Source organism: Montipora capricornis, chromosome 3, assembly GCF_036669925.1.
Source record: "Montipora capricornis isolate CH-2021 chromosome 3, ASM3666992v2, whole genome shotgun sequence".
Classification (NCBI taxonomy): domain Eukaryota; kingdom Metazoa; phylum Cnidaria; class Anthozoa; order Scleractinia; family Acroporidae; genus Montipora; species Montipora capricornis.
Window position 1 is genome coordinate 24,471,322 of NC_090885.1, and position 12,500 is coordinate 24,483,821.

The following is a 12,500-nucleotide window of genomic DNA, read 5'->3' on the forward strand; positions in this document are numbered from 1 at the left end:
TGATATATCCAACATAAGTTTCATCTTCAACACAGATGGTGCCCCTTTATATTCCTCCTCAAGCGTATCCCTTTGGCCTGTGTTTTTAGCTATCAATGAACTTCCATCTCCAGACAGGTAGAAAAATTATTGACATCTATCATTTACTGAAAACGTAAATATTTAATATACCTTATATCCTAAGTTACCTAAAACTATATTTGAGTGGAGCCTCATCAAAAGACAATTCTTTTTTATTGTATGAACCAAGAAGAAATGTTTCTTTTTACTTATTTAACTTTTTTACATCGTAGGTTTTCAAAGACAAATATGATGCTATGGGGTATTTGGCAGGGAAGGGAAAACCACCATTCAATGCATTCTTTGAGCCATTTGCCACTCAAATGAACAAACTGTACAAGGAAGGTGGGTGTTTGAGACATGCCTTCAAACAGTATTTAAAGCATCCTATGGCAATCTAAGTGTTAATTCAAGTGCTCTTATTGTTATAGTTTAATCTACATGGTATTGTTGTAATTTAAACTGGACTCATTAGCTACCTAAGCCAGGAGCCTAACAAGCTCCAGGTCATCGAGTGTGAATAAAATATGTTAATGTTATGTAAATAATTGTATCTCAATTTTGCAGGTACTGCTCAATAGTGATAAAAGTCCATTACAGTACATTAATTCACGTATTCACCTAGGGTACATTTTTCACTTTCCATTTTAGGAGTAACCATTGAGTTGCCACAAGAACCTTCAACAGTAAATGTCAAAGCTGCTGTACTGCTTGGCTCAACTGATTTACAAGGGAAGGCATACCTTTTATATATGACTCAACATAATGGTGAGGGTGGTTGTCTGACATGTGAGGAAAGTGGATTTGTAGCTGCCCAAGGAAAGGGGCATACCCGATGTTACCCATACAGGCCTGCAACTGAGAGGGCTCCCAACAGGACTATGACAACATTTTTGGAAAATGGTATTAAAGCAAATCAGAGCCAAAAAAAGGTGACTACTGTAACTTTAGTTTGGAATCTTGTATGGATAGAGCATATTATGTTTTAGCCATTCATGAAAATTTACTTAAACCATTATTTTTACCCCAAAAATAATTATTTATCTCATTCAACCTTTGGTACCAAAGAAAAACAAGAGTACCATGGGACATGATCTTATTTGCATACTAGCAAGCTGTTTCTGTTTATAAGTCTGTTTTTTCTTATTATGACTAGCATATTTTACAAGTATTCTAGCATGCACTTTACTCTTGCTTTGCATATAATTGTGAACATTAGATGTACATATTATGAGTACTTATAAAAAATAAATGTGATGTTAAGTTTAAATTTACGTAAAATTTAAATGTTGTTTATGGCAGCCATTCACCTAGCTTTGAGTACAATTTGTTACATGTAGGTTGCAGGATTGTTTGATGTCTCCTGCTTGGCCCTAATGCCCTGGTTTGACATTGTTCTTGGGATGGTTCCTGACTACATGCATGGATGTTTGTTGGGTGTAACAAAGACTCTTCTGTACAAATGGTTCTCTTCAACCAACCATAAGAAGGAACTTTTATTGGTGGCCAGGTATGATTTGATTAGGGAATAAAAAGAATTATTTGTTGGATATTTATACTAGAAATTCAATGCTTTTGCTTTTAAATGTTGCTTTTTTTTTTTCAATATCCCACAATTGATTTCAGTTTACAGTCAAATTTTAGTCAGAGCAAATGTCAAGACTTTATTTTAAGATACAAATTTTTTGCTCTTGTTTTGCATATAATTGTGAATGTTGGATGTACATGTACATATTGTGAGTACTTTTAAAAAATGGCCGTTTTTATGCTAGAGACGTTAAAGTCGTCTCAAGACAACTTTAACGTCTAGTATAAAAACGAGAAATAAGACAGACGCATTTAACGTCTGACGACTTTCATGTCTTGTTTTAAGTGTGTCGTTGAGACGCACTTAACAGACGACTTTAAATGCTTTGAGTACAATTTGGTACATGTAAGTTGCAGGATTGTTTGATGTCACCTGCCTTTGAAGGTTTTTTTTTTTTTTTTTTTTAATATCCTACAAGTGATTTCCATTCACAGTCAATATTTTGTCAAGGGAAATGTCAAGACTTTTTTTAAGATACATAATCTTTTATGCACTTGTAGATAAAAAAGATTAACAAACGCATACTTCAAATGCGACCCCCAGATGTATTAGCCCGACTTCCAAGAGACCTGGAGAAACATTTCAAGAACTTTAAAGGTACGGCTGCAATTACAATTGTAGAAGTCATAAAGCCACAGTATTAACTTTTATACCCTGCAATAGGAAATACAGCCAATTGTAATACAGAAAGCCGTTGTATATTTGACGGTTTTTAACACCCAACCTTCCCATTGTGATGAGCGTACTGTGTGTTGCATTGATTGTGTTGGCCACATTTTTTTTCTATGGCATGGTATAAACTAGTTCAAAATGCAATTCTATCTTGTGGACCTATACCATGGAATATCCCACTTGCCACTTGTATTTTCTTGGTATACACACTCACTTTGTGTATACATAACTGAGAAAATTCAACTGACTCATGGTATTTCCATGGTGTACCACTTGAAAACGTTGCATTATTAACTGGTATTTATGCGGTGCCTTTCACAGAAAATGTATGACTTGTCTTTTGTTTTTCTAGCCTCCGAGTTGCAGTCGTGGCTTCTTTATTATGCTTTGCCATGTTTGGTTGGTTATCTGCCAGATAAATACCTCCAACATTTTGCCCGCTTCTCAGAAGCAATTTATATACTTCTTGGTAGTGAAATCACTCCAAGCCAGTTGAAGCGAGCAAGAGATCTACTAGACAGATTCTACAAGGACTTTCAGGCTCTCTATGGTATGAAGTGCATTTCACTTCCATCTTCCTTATAATGATAGGCTTCATGTACACGTATATCTCAGCTAACAAATGCTAAAGTGCATAGCATGTGCCCATAATTCCTATGAAATTTCATGATTTAAATCAGAGGTAATTGAGATTATGTCCAAGGCCACTACATGTACTTCCCTGTACAAGTGAACATCGTTACATGTCCCTGATATTGTTCAGTAAGGTTTAAGTTAACTTTATCTTGTGGACTCCATTAGGGCCAAACTCTTTCTTTAACTTTTAATGCCTTTTAATTTATTCATATCTTCACTATATATATATATATATATACTTTATTTCATTACTTCATTTTTACTTGATAATGACGTTCTGGAAACGTCGAAACGTCGTGCCATGTTGTTTTATAATATTTTATCGCAGATTTTTATTGTCAAATCTTGTGGTTGTCATAAATAATGCTCACAATGAACTATATAGTTTACTTGTGCGATGACCAGGTGCCACAACTCAAATTCACAGTTGTACTTCTTTTTAACTTTGTTGATTAAAAAGATTTCTTTTCCATCGGCCTCATGAGTCTCGTCATAGCTGTAGTAAAGGTTGCAAAGAACTATTTGGTCATTTGAAGAACTTGTAAATGTCATAGTGTGTATTTTTGTGTGTACACTGTTCATAGTCAATAAATATGATTTCCTTAAGATGAGATGCACGCAGTCGCTCAAGATGAAAGCTAAATCAAAGGGACAAATGTCAGACCGGTTTCTGAAGGCATGTGAAAAATCTAAAACAACTGCAAAACATGTTGCTCTGTTCCTTAGAAGTCCTTAATTAATATAAATGTAATCATCATTTGTAGGAAATGGAAGTTGTGGTCTCAACGTGCACAACGCAGGTGCCCACCTGGTTGACTATGTTGAAGGCTGGGGGCCACTTTGGGCTTGGTCCACCTTTGGCTTCGAAGATATGAATGGGACACTCATGGATTTTTGCCACGGCACTGGGAATGTTTGTAGACAGGTAAAAAATGCCATTCATATTCTTTAGTTAAACAATAGCCAGTATGTGCCATATAAATACAACTTACATTTCAAATATTCACTTTGCTTATAAATCAAATAGTCAATTATGTTATGTGCTTGCCTTACTTAACAGTACTGTGATTGTATAAGCAATTTAAAATTCACTTTGGCATGGACTCACCTGCTTACCTCAAGGTTATACATTTACTTTTTGCGTGCCTGAAAATACTTCTTTTTTCTCCTTTAATTATGACCTTGTCAAATTAAGCTTAATAGGTCCATCTTTTGACATTTTTTGTTTTAATAATAAAAATTTTTACCACAGAGTGACATACAATGAAAAATTACACAGTAAAGGAGAGACTTTTTTTTCTAAATTATTGACTGACACAATGTTGTTTATAATCTCAGCTGATTTGGATGTTGCATGCCCAGAGCCGTCTTATGAGTGATGTTGAGCTAATCACAGCTGGAGCAACCAAGGAGTTTATAACAAGAATGCTGATCACGAAAAGAGGGTATATCAACCATGATTGGGTTTTAATTGTATTGCTCTCTAGTTTTTAACAAGCAATTAGAAATAATGATATGATATTTTACTTGCAGAAGCATTTAATAATGGTCTCTATGCTGAATTAAAGTCTCTACATAAGCCATTGTAACTTAGCAGTTTGGTTCTTAACTTCCATTTCTGCAACAATGAAGGGACTTGAGTATTGTTTGTCTCCCCAGCTGGATGGGAAGCTAGTCCATCACAGGCTACTTCCAAACTTATGACAGGTTTCCATGACAATTTGAAAGTATAGAAATATGCTAATTTGAGAAAAGAGGCAATGTGAAATCATGTCTTGTCAAATAACTCATTTGAGAGGGGCTCAGAATGCTAAACAGTTAGGCCTCTGAAATATATTCCTGGTGACTGCTTCACAGCAAGGTAGATAATGGCTTAATCTACATCTGAACTCTTCATGGGTATTATGACATGATTAATTTATTAATTAACTTGTTTACAGGTTGAAGAACCTTAAAGATGCTAAGGATTGTCAGGTTGCTGGAGGAGCAAAAAAGCTGGCAGGGCTTCCAGTACATTTGGTGAATGAAGTCCTTTGCAAGTGTGGACCTGACAACTTCAAAGTCTTGAGAATTGTGAGGAATGGGCAGGTTTTTTTCAGTCGGGAATACACTCGGATGATCAAGAGAAATGCCTCTGTGGTCTTGCTGTCAAGTGGGATAGTGGGAGACATAAATTTCTTTATTTGGAACAAGGTGTCAGGAAGAATACTTGTGGTATATAAAGTAATAGAGCCCAGCCTGGACAACCCATTCTTCTTTGATGATGCTGGTTGTCACATTCTACGAATGAAGTCTCAAAGGTACTCCATTAACCTCAATACTTATTTATCAGAGTCACGCAAGTACAATAAATAAGTTCACTTCTGTTAACAATAAACAAATATTTCAGTTGAAGACCTAACTCTAAAAAAAGTCTCTAAAACTATACGAGCTTGCACATAATAATTATATAAACTGTGAAACAAATTTTTACCAACCAACATTCAGAAAGAGGATAAATTTAGTATATTCAAGTGTTTGTTGAAAACTCAATATTTTGGGCTTTCTTTTACTCCATCATGAATTATTTTAAATTGTAATTTCAACTTTTTATTCAAATAGGATTTTGAATATTATTGTTGAAATGTATTTTTATGTTTTATTTTCATTCTTATGTAATATGCTTTTGATCATTGCTTTATGAAATTAGTGCACTATTCACTGTATTAAAAAATCTTTTGTGTATTTATATTGTATTTATTATTCATGATCAAGGGTTGTCTAATGTCATGTATAATAATTTTATGGTCTTCTAGCAATGAAACTGAACTTCAACTGGCAGAAGTTGCTGAAATTAAAGAAAAGGTGTTCTATTTGGAAGGGAACTCTGACCAACCATGCCTCGTACGCCTGCCAAATTTCAATGGAGTGTGTGGCTAAAGCAATTGGAGACATTGCAAGCATAAAAAACATTAGGATGGAGTACAATGTATTCTAAATAGTAAAATCCCAACACAACAAAGGGTGTATTTACACTTGAAAAATTGAAGTTTCACTTAGGTGTTGAAGTTGTTAAAATAAACACAATTTAATTTTGTTATAGCTTATACTACATGTATACCCCACAACTTTTGGTGTCAAAATATTGCACTAACAGTTAATGCCTAAATGTGTTATCAACCTTGCCATACTCTTCTTCTTCTTTGAATCTTTAAAAAATGTACAAAAAATCAAGTGTTCACGGTCGAAGTGTCCTCACTATAACATCATAGTTCTTGAATTACATTGGTTATACTTTTAGTTCTTTTGGTATTGGTTTGTTCGTGGGATTGCTGGGCTATGTTTGGGGTAATATACTTAGTAAATTTACATTAAGACTTTAGAAGTGTACTAGGCCGTTCTATTAAGTTTCTCAGGCAATTTCTCTCTGTCAGTAACAAAATTCTGATTCCCATAGATTCCCAAGAATTCCAAGTCCTGTCTTCAAGCTCATAAGCCTTCAGATTGAGCATTCTCAGAAATTCTCAGAAATTCCCAACAATTCCTAGAAATTCCCAGTAATTCTAAGTAGCATTTTTATAATTCCCAGATATTCCAAATAATTCCAAGGTTGTGCATTTGCTCTAATTTGCATGTCTTGGAAATCTTTGGAATTCTTAGGAATTCCTAGGAATTCCTAGGAATTCCAAGTTCACTGGGAATTTAGTTGGCAAGGGTACAGCCGAGTAAAGGTTTTTATAGAACAGCTTTTGACAGTTTAAAATTTCATCTGCATTCGTTATTTTAAGACTATCTTGGATTTTGAAGTTTCGAAATATACGTTTTTGCATTTTGTCGTTTTTCTAGATTCAAAAAATATTTAGTACTTTTTTCACATTGTTCTACTTCTAATGATAGCGCCCTTAGTTCTGTACTCGGCGATCGTATTGAGTTCTGATCTTAGCCTATATAATTTAGTGATGTTCTCCAATGACCTGTTTTTAGACATTGTGCTTTCATTAAAACATCAATTTGGTCGGAAAGATCTCTCTCAATGTTTGTGCACTCTCTATTTTTCCTTTTTGATTATTGCACGCAGAAGCCTCTCATTTCCATTTTTATCATGTCCCAGTAGAGACCTTTGTCAGTGAGATAGTTGTATTTCTTTTTGTACGTAGGTATCATATTGTGAAGTTGCTCAACGAAGTCGTGATCATCCAGGAGAGAATTATTAAATGTGACCCTATTTGGGAAAAGCAGGCTTAACGAAAATAGCGTTGAAGCATTTTTTCGTTGTAATGCATTTTGAAAGGCGCATTTTCAAAGAGCATTTCCATTGCGTTTTAAAACGTTGGCAATGTTTTTCAACGGAACCGAAATGCGTTGCAAATCCATTTCAAAATCATTTCAAAACATTGTCAATGCGTTGTCAAACATTGACAACGCGTTTAATGAAACCGCCATGGGTCGTTTGGAATCATTCATAGCACCGCTGCTATTAGTTACTACGAAATCTTTACAACGAATTGTTACGCAACTCTAGCACGTACGTATCGGTTTGAATTTGAGCAGAAACAACAAATACATGGAGTTTTCCTGTAATTTTGCAGAGAACGCGGCTAAGTGTAAAACTCAACTATCCTATGGCTGCTGTTACTTACCTTTTTGGCTTCAGTTCTTACGGTGTTGAACGAAATTACGGCGGTAAAAGGACTGTCTGATACATGCGTGTGTTTCAAATGACATTCGATTTGAACAATCGATCTAGTCTCAAATTTAACTGAATTCAAATCAACCGTTCCTTTGTGCAAAACTTTAATATTATTTTTGGTGTTACGCTTTATTGTTTATCGTTTTGACAAGAGATATTATTGTGTACGTGTATACATGTATACATTTACTGTGCAGTGTAGGATTTTTATAGAAATATATGGCTCCAATCCTTGTCAAAATTAATACTTTTGCCATCGGCGACTGGTTTGAGAGAGCCTTTAAATTAAATATACATCCCTAAATTGTAGAAGGGCATCGGACGAAACTCGCGTTCCGTACAGTACGTAGGTTATCAACGAAAATGGATGAATACAGGAACCTTGCTAACTCGGGTAAGGACTCACGCACGAAACATGTACAATCAATCAACACTGTGGTTGTTCGGATCTGCATGCATGCAGTGTCCTGACATGAGTTAAAACTTGTTGCCTAACACCATACAAATAGCTGCAAGGTTAAAGTATCTTACTGGTGTCAAAACCTATAGGTTTCCATGATATTTAACGATGGTTTAATAGCGCTAACCATGCTTCGAGCAACCCGGGCCTGTAGTTTCTTGACGATTCCCACAAGCAGAATTGTGAAATTCCACAGACAAAGATGTATCGGCAAGTTCTCTTGTTTCCGGAATGAAGGACAGATACTTCATTGTTTTCATCTTACTATAAGCATTTAAGTCCACAGATAATATTTTGGCTTCAAATACCACTGCTCCTTTCCATTCCGCGAATCTCGTCATACATATGCACAAGATTGCTCGTACCCCCAACATGTTTAACTCCTCTTAATGTTTACCTTACAACGAGTGCCATCTGACTTGGCCCAATGACCAAATTGCTTTGTGTGTTCACAAGTCTTTTTTACGGTCAGGGCAGTTTATATTACATTCTCAGTTATAAACTCTCAGTTGACTGACCACTCTACTCCACTAAGTAAATAGTTCACCCTGTGGCCAAAATAGATTTGACTTAAAATAAAGAACACTTTATGTGTAACCAATACGAAAAATCGGGCCGATAAATTGATCCTGAGAATTTCAGTTGGCAACTGCAACAAAATACCGCAACATCACAAACATGATTTGTATGGCACATGGATTAAACAAAGGAATGTCAACATTGCGCACGAGCGATCACGAATTTGAACTGCTGATACAGAATAAATTTGTTCTGCGGGCCTCCTAAAATTCCTTTTCCCCCAGTGCAGATTAAAGCCTTTTGTGGTTAAGTTATTAAAACGGTCAGTTCGCCAACCATTGCAATAAAACACCATAAAGATAAAAGGCGCAAAACAAGCTATAACATGAGCTTACATGTGGCGCGCCTTTGTCTGCCTCAGTGTCTGCTTCGTAATGTTTGCATAAAATCACCAGGGAAAATAAATAACCATTAATAACCATTCCCTTGAGTAGCAAGTGAAGGCGTCATCAGAAATACTTAAAATACTAAATAGGAGTGAAATTTCCTGAAACGCAATCGTTTGCCAAGAGCGAGGCTAGGCTACATTGATAAAAAAATATGTTTGTCAAATGCATGATGTGCGTGACTTGGGATGATGAGTTAAGAACGATGAAAATTGCTACACCGTCGGTTGCATTTAATCGTGAACAGCTTGATGCATTTCAAAGACTCTTTGAAGCTTACTCTTTGTTTTCGAAGCCAATGAAATCGAAAAGTTTACTTAGAATTTATGACAGAAAAAATATTGAACTAATTAGTGGCAAGCTCGGGGGCGAAGCGCCAAACAAATCACGCCAACATTTTTCTTTTTCAACGTTTATACTTCTGGTGGGTATATTGGCTGTTGCTTCGCAAAAGTTTTAATGTAAGTTGCGACAAATTGCTCTTTATTAATCAAACAAAATCAAATTCTCTCAGATGCAGAATTTTGATGTTCAATTGAATTTGTTGCTGGTAAATAAACCGCTATTGGTTGTGTTGACAATGTGTTTAGCTTTGTTTTCAACGTTTTGTGCAGAATTTGTATCAAACGTTGCCAACGCGTTGGCAACGCGTTTTTCATCCATTCTTAAACATTTGTTGAACATTGTCAACGTTTTTACAATGGACTGAATAACATTACGAATGCGTTGAGAACCATTATCAATGCGTTGTAATGCATTATCAACGCATTTAAAATGCATTGAAAATGCATTACAACGCTATTTTCATTAAGCCCGGTTTTCCCAAATAGGGTCACAAATTTTCGAAAATCCGGGTCCTCTTTGTGAGTAACCCTTAGATTGAAGTGCCAGGGTCATTACAGAACGATCTGTTAATGTGGAGCTTTTTATTTCGGTATTAATCACTATGGGTGACAATTGTTTAGAGACCAACCAATAATCCAATCTACATTGCACTTTAAAGGCCTTGTCACGCCGTGTAAATTGTACTTTGTCAGGGTGCTGATATCTCCAGACATCTTGAAGTTTTAACAAAGTTGCACAATTGGGTAATCTGACTAATTACATTGTTTTTCCTTTCCACTGCAGCCCCGCCAAGTTTGTCTTGTGGTGTCAGTGCACAATTGAAATCTCCACCGAGTATAATGTCAATCTCTGAACGTAATCTTAGAACGTCTAGAATGCTTGAGTAAAAGGTTTTTTTGTTTGCAGTTATTGTTGGGGCTGTAAATGTTGCACAATTGGAAGGTGTTATCAGAAATAATTGTTTGAAGAAACAAATATCTTCCGTTTTTATCTGGCTCAATACTGTTGATCAGAGCATCTAATTTGGGATTGAAAAGAATCATTACACCTCTCAAATGACTTGTGTCATGACAGAAATACATTTTGCCACCCCATTCAGATTTCTATGCATTTGCTACATATTCGCTTGAATAGGTTTCCTGCAAGAATACTATGTCGAATTTATTGTCTTGCAGCCATGTGAAAAGTTGTCTTCGTTTAACGTGCTTGGTCTAGCCCTCTGACATTCAAAAAAGAGGCTGTAAACTGAGTAGCCATGTCGTTAGTTTGTCACTAAATTAGATGTAAAGCGAAGATGTTTTTTTTGGAAAAAATGAATAAATAAATAAATAGTCTGCGCAAAATTTTAAAGTTGCTAGCCACAAAGTCTTCCTTGCACTGGATCGATTTTTATTATTTTTTTATTTTGTCGCTTTTTTTCCTGACAATGAATCTTAATACCCAGTGGTACTATTAAAAATCGTGCAATCGCATGTGTACTAAGGTTTGCACCTCTTTGGAATTTGCCTTTACTCATACCAATAAAACGGGAATTTGAATTTGCATGTAACGAAAAATAGTCTCGCATCAAGGTAATGCAAGAATAGAAAAACACAAAAAACGAACATTTTGCTATACAACAGAATCAACATAAAGTAACTACACATAAGACTACTCATGTATGCACCACCTGCCCTCGCTCTTCTATTGCGAAGCTATACAATTATGCTATTAACTTACGTTTCTCCAAAGGTAATGAAGAAGTTGAACAATAACATGATGGTTGAAAAAGAGAAAAAAAACCGAAACATCAGAGCTCCTTGATTTGCTCAATGAAAAACATCTGCCTCGGCGGTCCACCGGGGGAAGTATTAATAAAGATCTTTCCATCCAGTGACCATGTGCTTAGGATCTTCCCGTCCTTCCGTTTCTCAATGGCGAGTTTCATCATAACACTTCGATAGCTCGTTAAGTTCTCGTTGATAAAAACTCGCTGCCCAGCTAGACCTGTTGCCGAGTAGCTCGGGAAGAGGGCAGACAGAGTTAAATTCTTGATTTGAACTCTCGCTTTATATAACTTTGCCTTGTCCTTGTGATTTGGAAACTTGGCAATGATCGGTTTTTTGCCTTTCTTTCTATATAAGCGATGAGAGATCTCGATATTCTCGGGTGCAATCTGAACATCGACTGCTGAAGCAACTTTACAGACGACTTCGTCGATTGAAATGCCTATATCCTCTGGAATGCCGTGAATTTCAACAGAATTTCTACGGGAATATTGTTCAAGCTTGTCAAGGCTTTCTTGAAGTTCTTGGATGTCGCTTCTTTGCTGTTTAGAAGGTTTTTTCTCATATTCAAGTTTCAGTTCCAAAGAGGCAACATATTGGTTTTGTTTTATGAAATCTTCCTTGAGCTTTTCAACTTTGTCGTTGTTCTTTGCGATGTGTCGAAGGTCCGCTACATCGCCAGAGAGCTTGTTATTTTCTTTCACTAGCGTCGCGATAGTGCTTTGCATGTCACTAATCGCGCTTTGAATGCTTTTGAGAATATTGTGTATATCTTTAAGATTAGGTTCAGTTGCTGACGTTTCTTTTTCGTCCTTGCTGTCTTCAATAGTTTCTTCGTAAAGTGAGGAGTCCGCCATGCTTGAATCACCACGTGCTAGATTGCCGTCGGGTGAAATACCACTAACTCTAGTCGTGCTTCGTTTCATTGTTTCTTGCCATTAGAAAAAAGCTTTTTAAGTAAAACCAAAAGAAAAGAAAGCGCAGAATTTCTTCACTAGTTCTGGGCAGGTGATGCTGCGGAGTGGATAATGCTTTGATCCAAACAAAACAAAATGGCTGACGTAAACTCGCCAGCATTTGTGAATCGGAAATATTGAGAATACAAAATGATGCTGTGCTACAGAAGACAAAGAAAGCCACAAAATTTGGCCTGAATGTGTTCAAGGGTAAGAGAAGAGTTCATACTTTTGCCAACTAGGGTTTGACTTCGTTTTTCCAGATAATTATTGCTGAAAATTAAACAATCTTCACGCCAACAATTTGTTTCACTCGGAGTAAATTTTCTCTTGTAGGGCTGGTCGCCCACCAAAACGAATTTGTTACTGAAATCAAGGAATAA

General features: G+C 36.1%; 1 pseudogene; it reads left to right on the forward strand.

Moving 5' to 3' along the window:
• The first annotated feature begins 343 nt into the window (after nucleotides 1-343).
• LOC138042631 (uncharacterized) lies at nucleotides 344-6,457 on the forward strand (annotated as a pseudogene).
• Nucleotides 6,458-12,500: the final 6,043 nt, after the last annotated feature.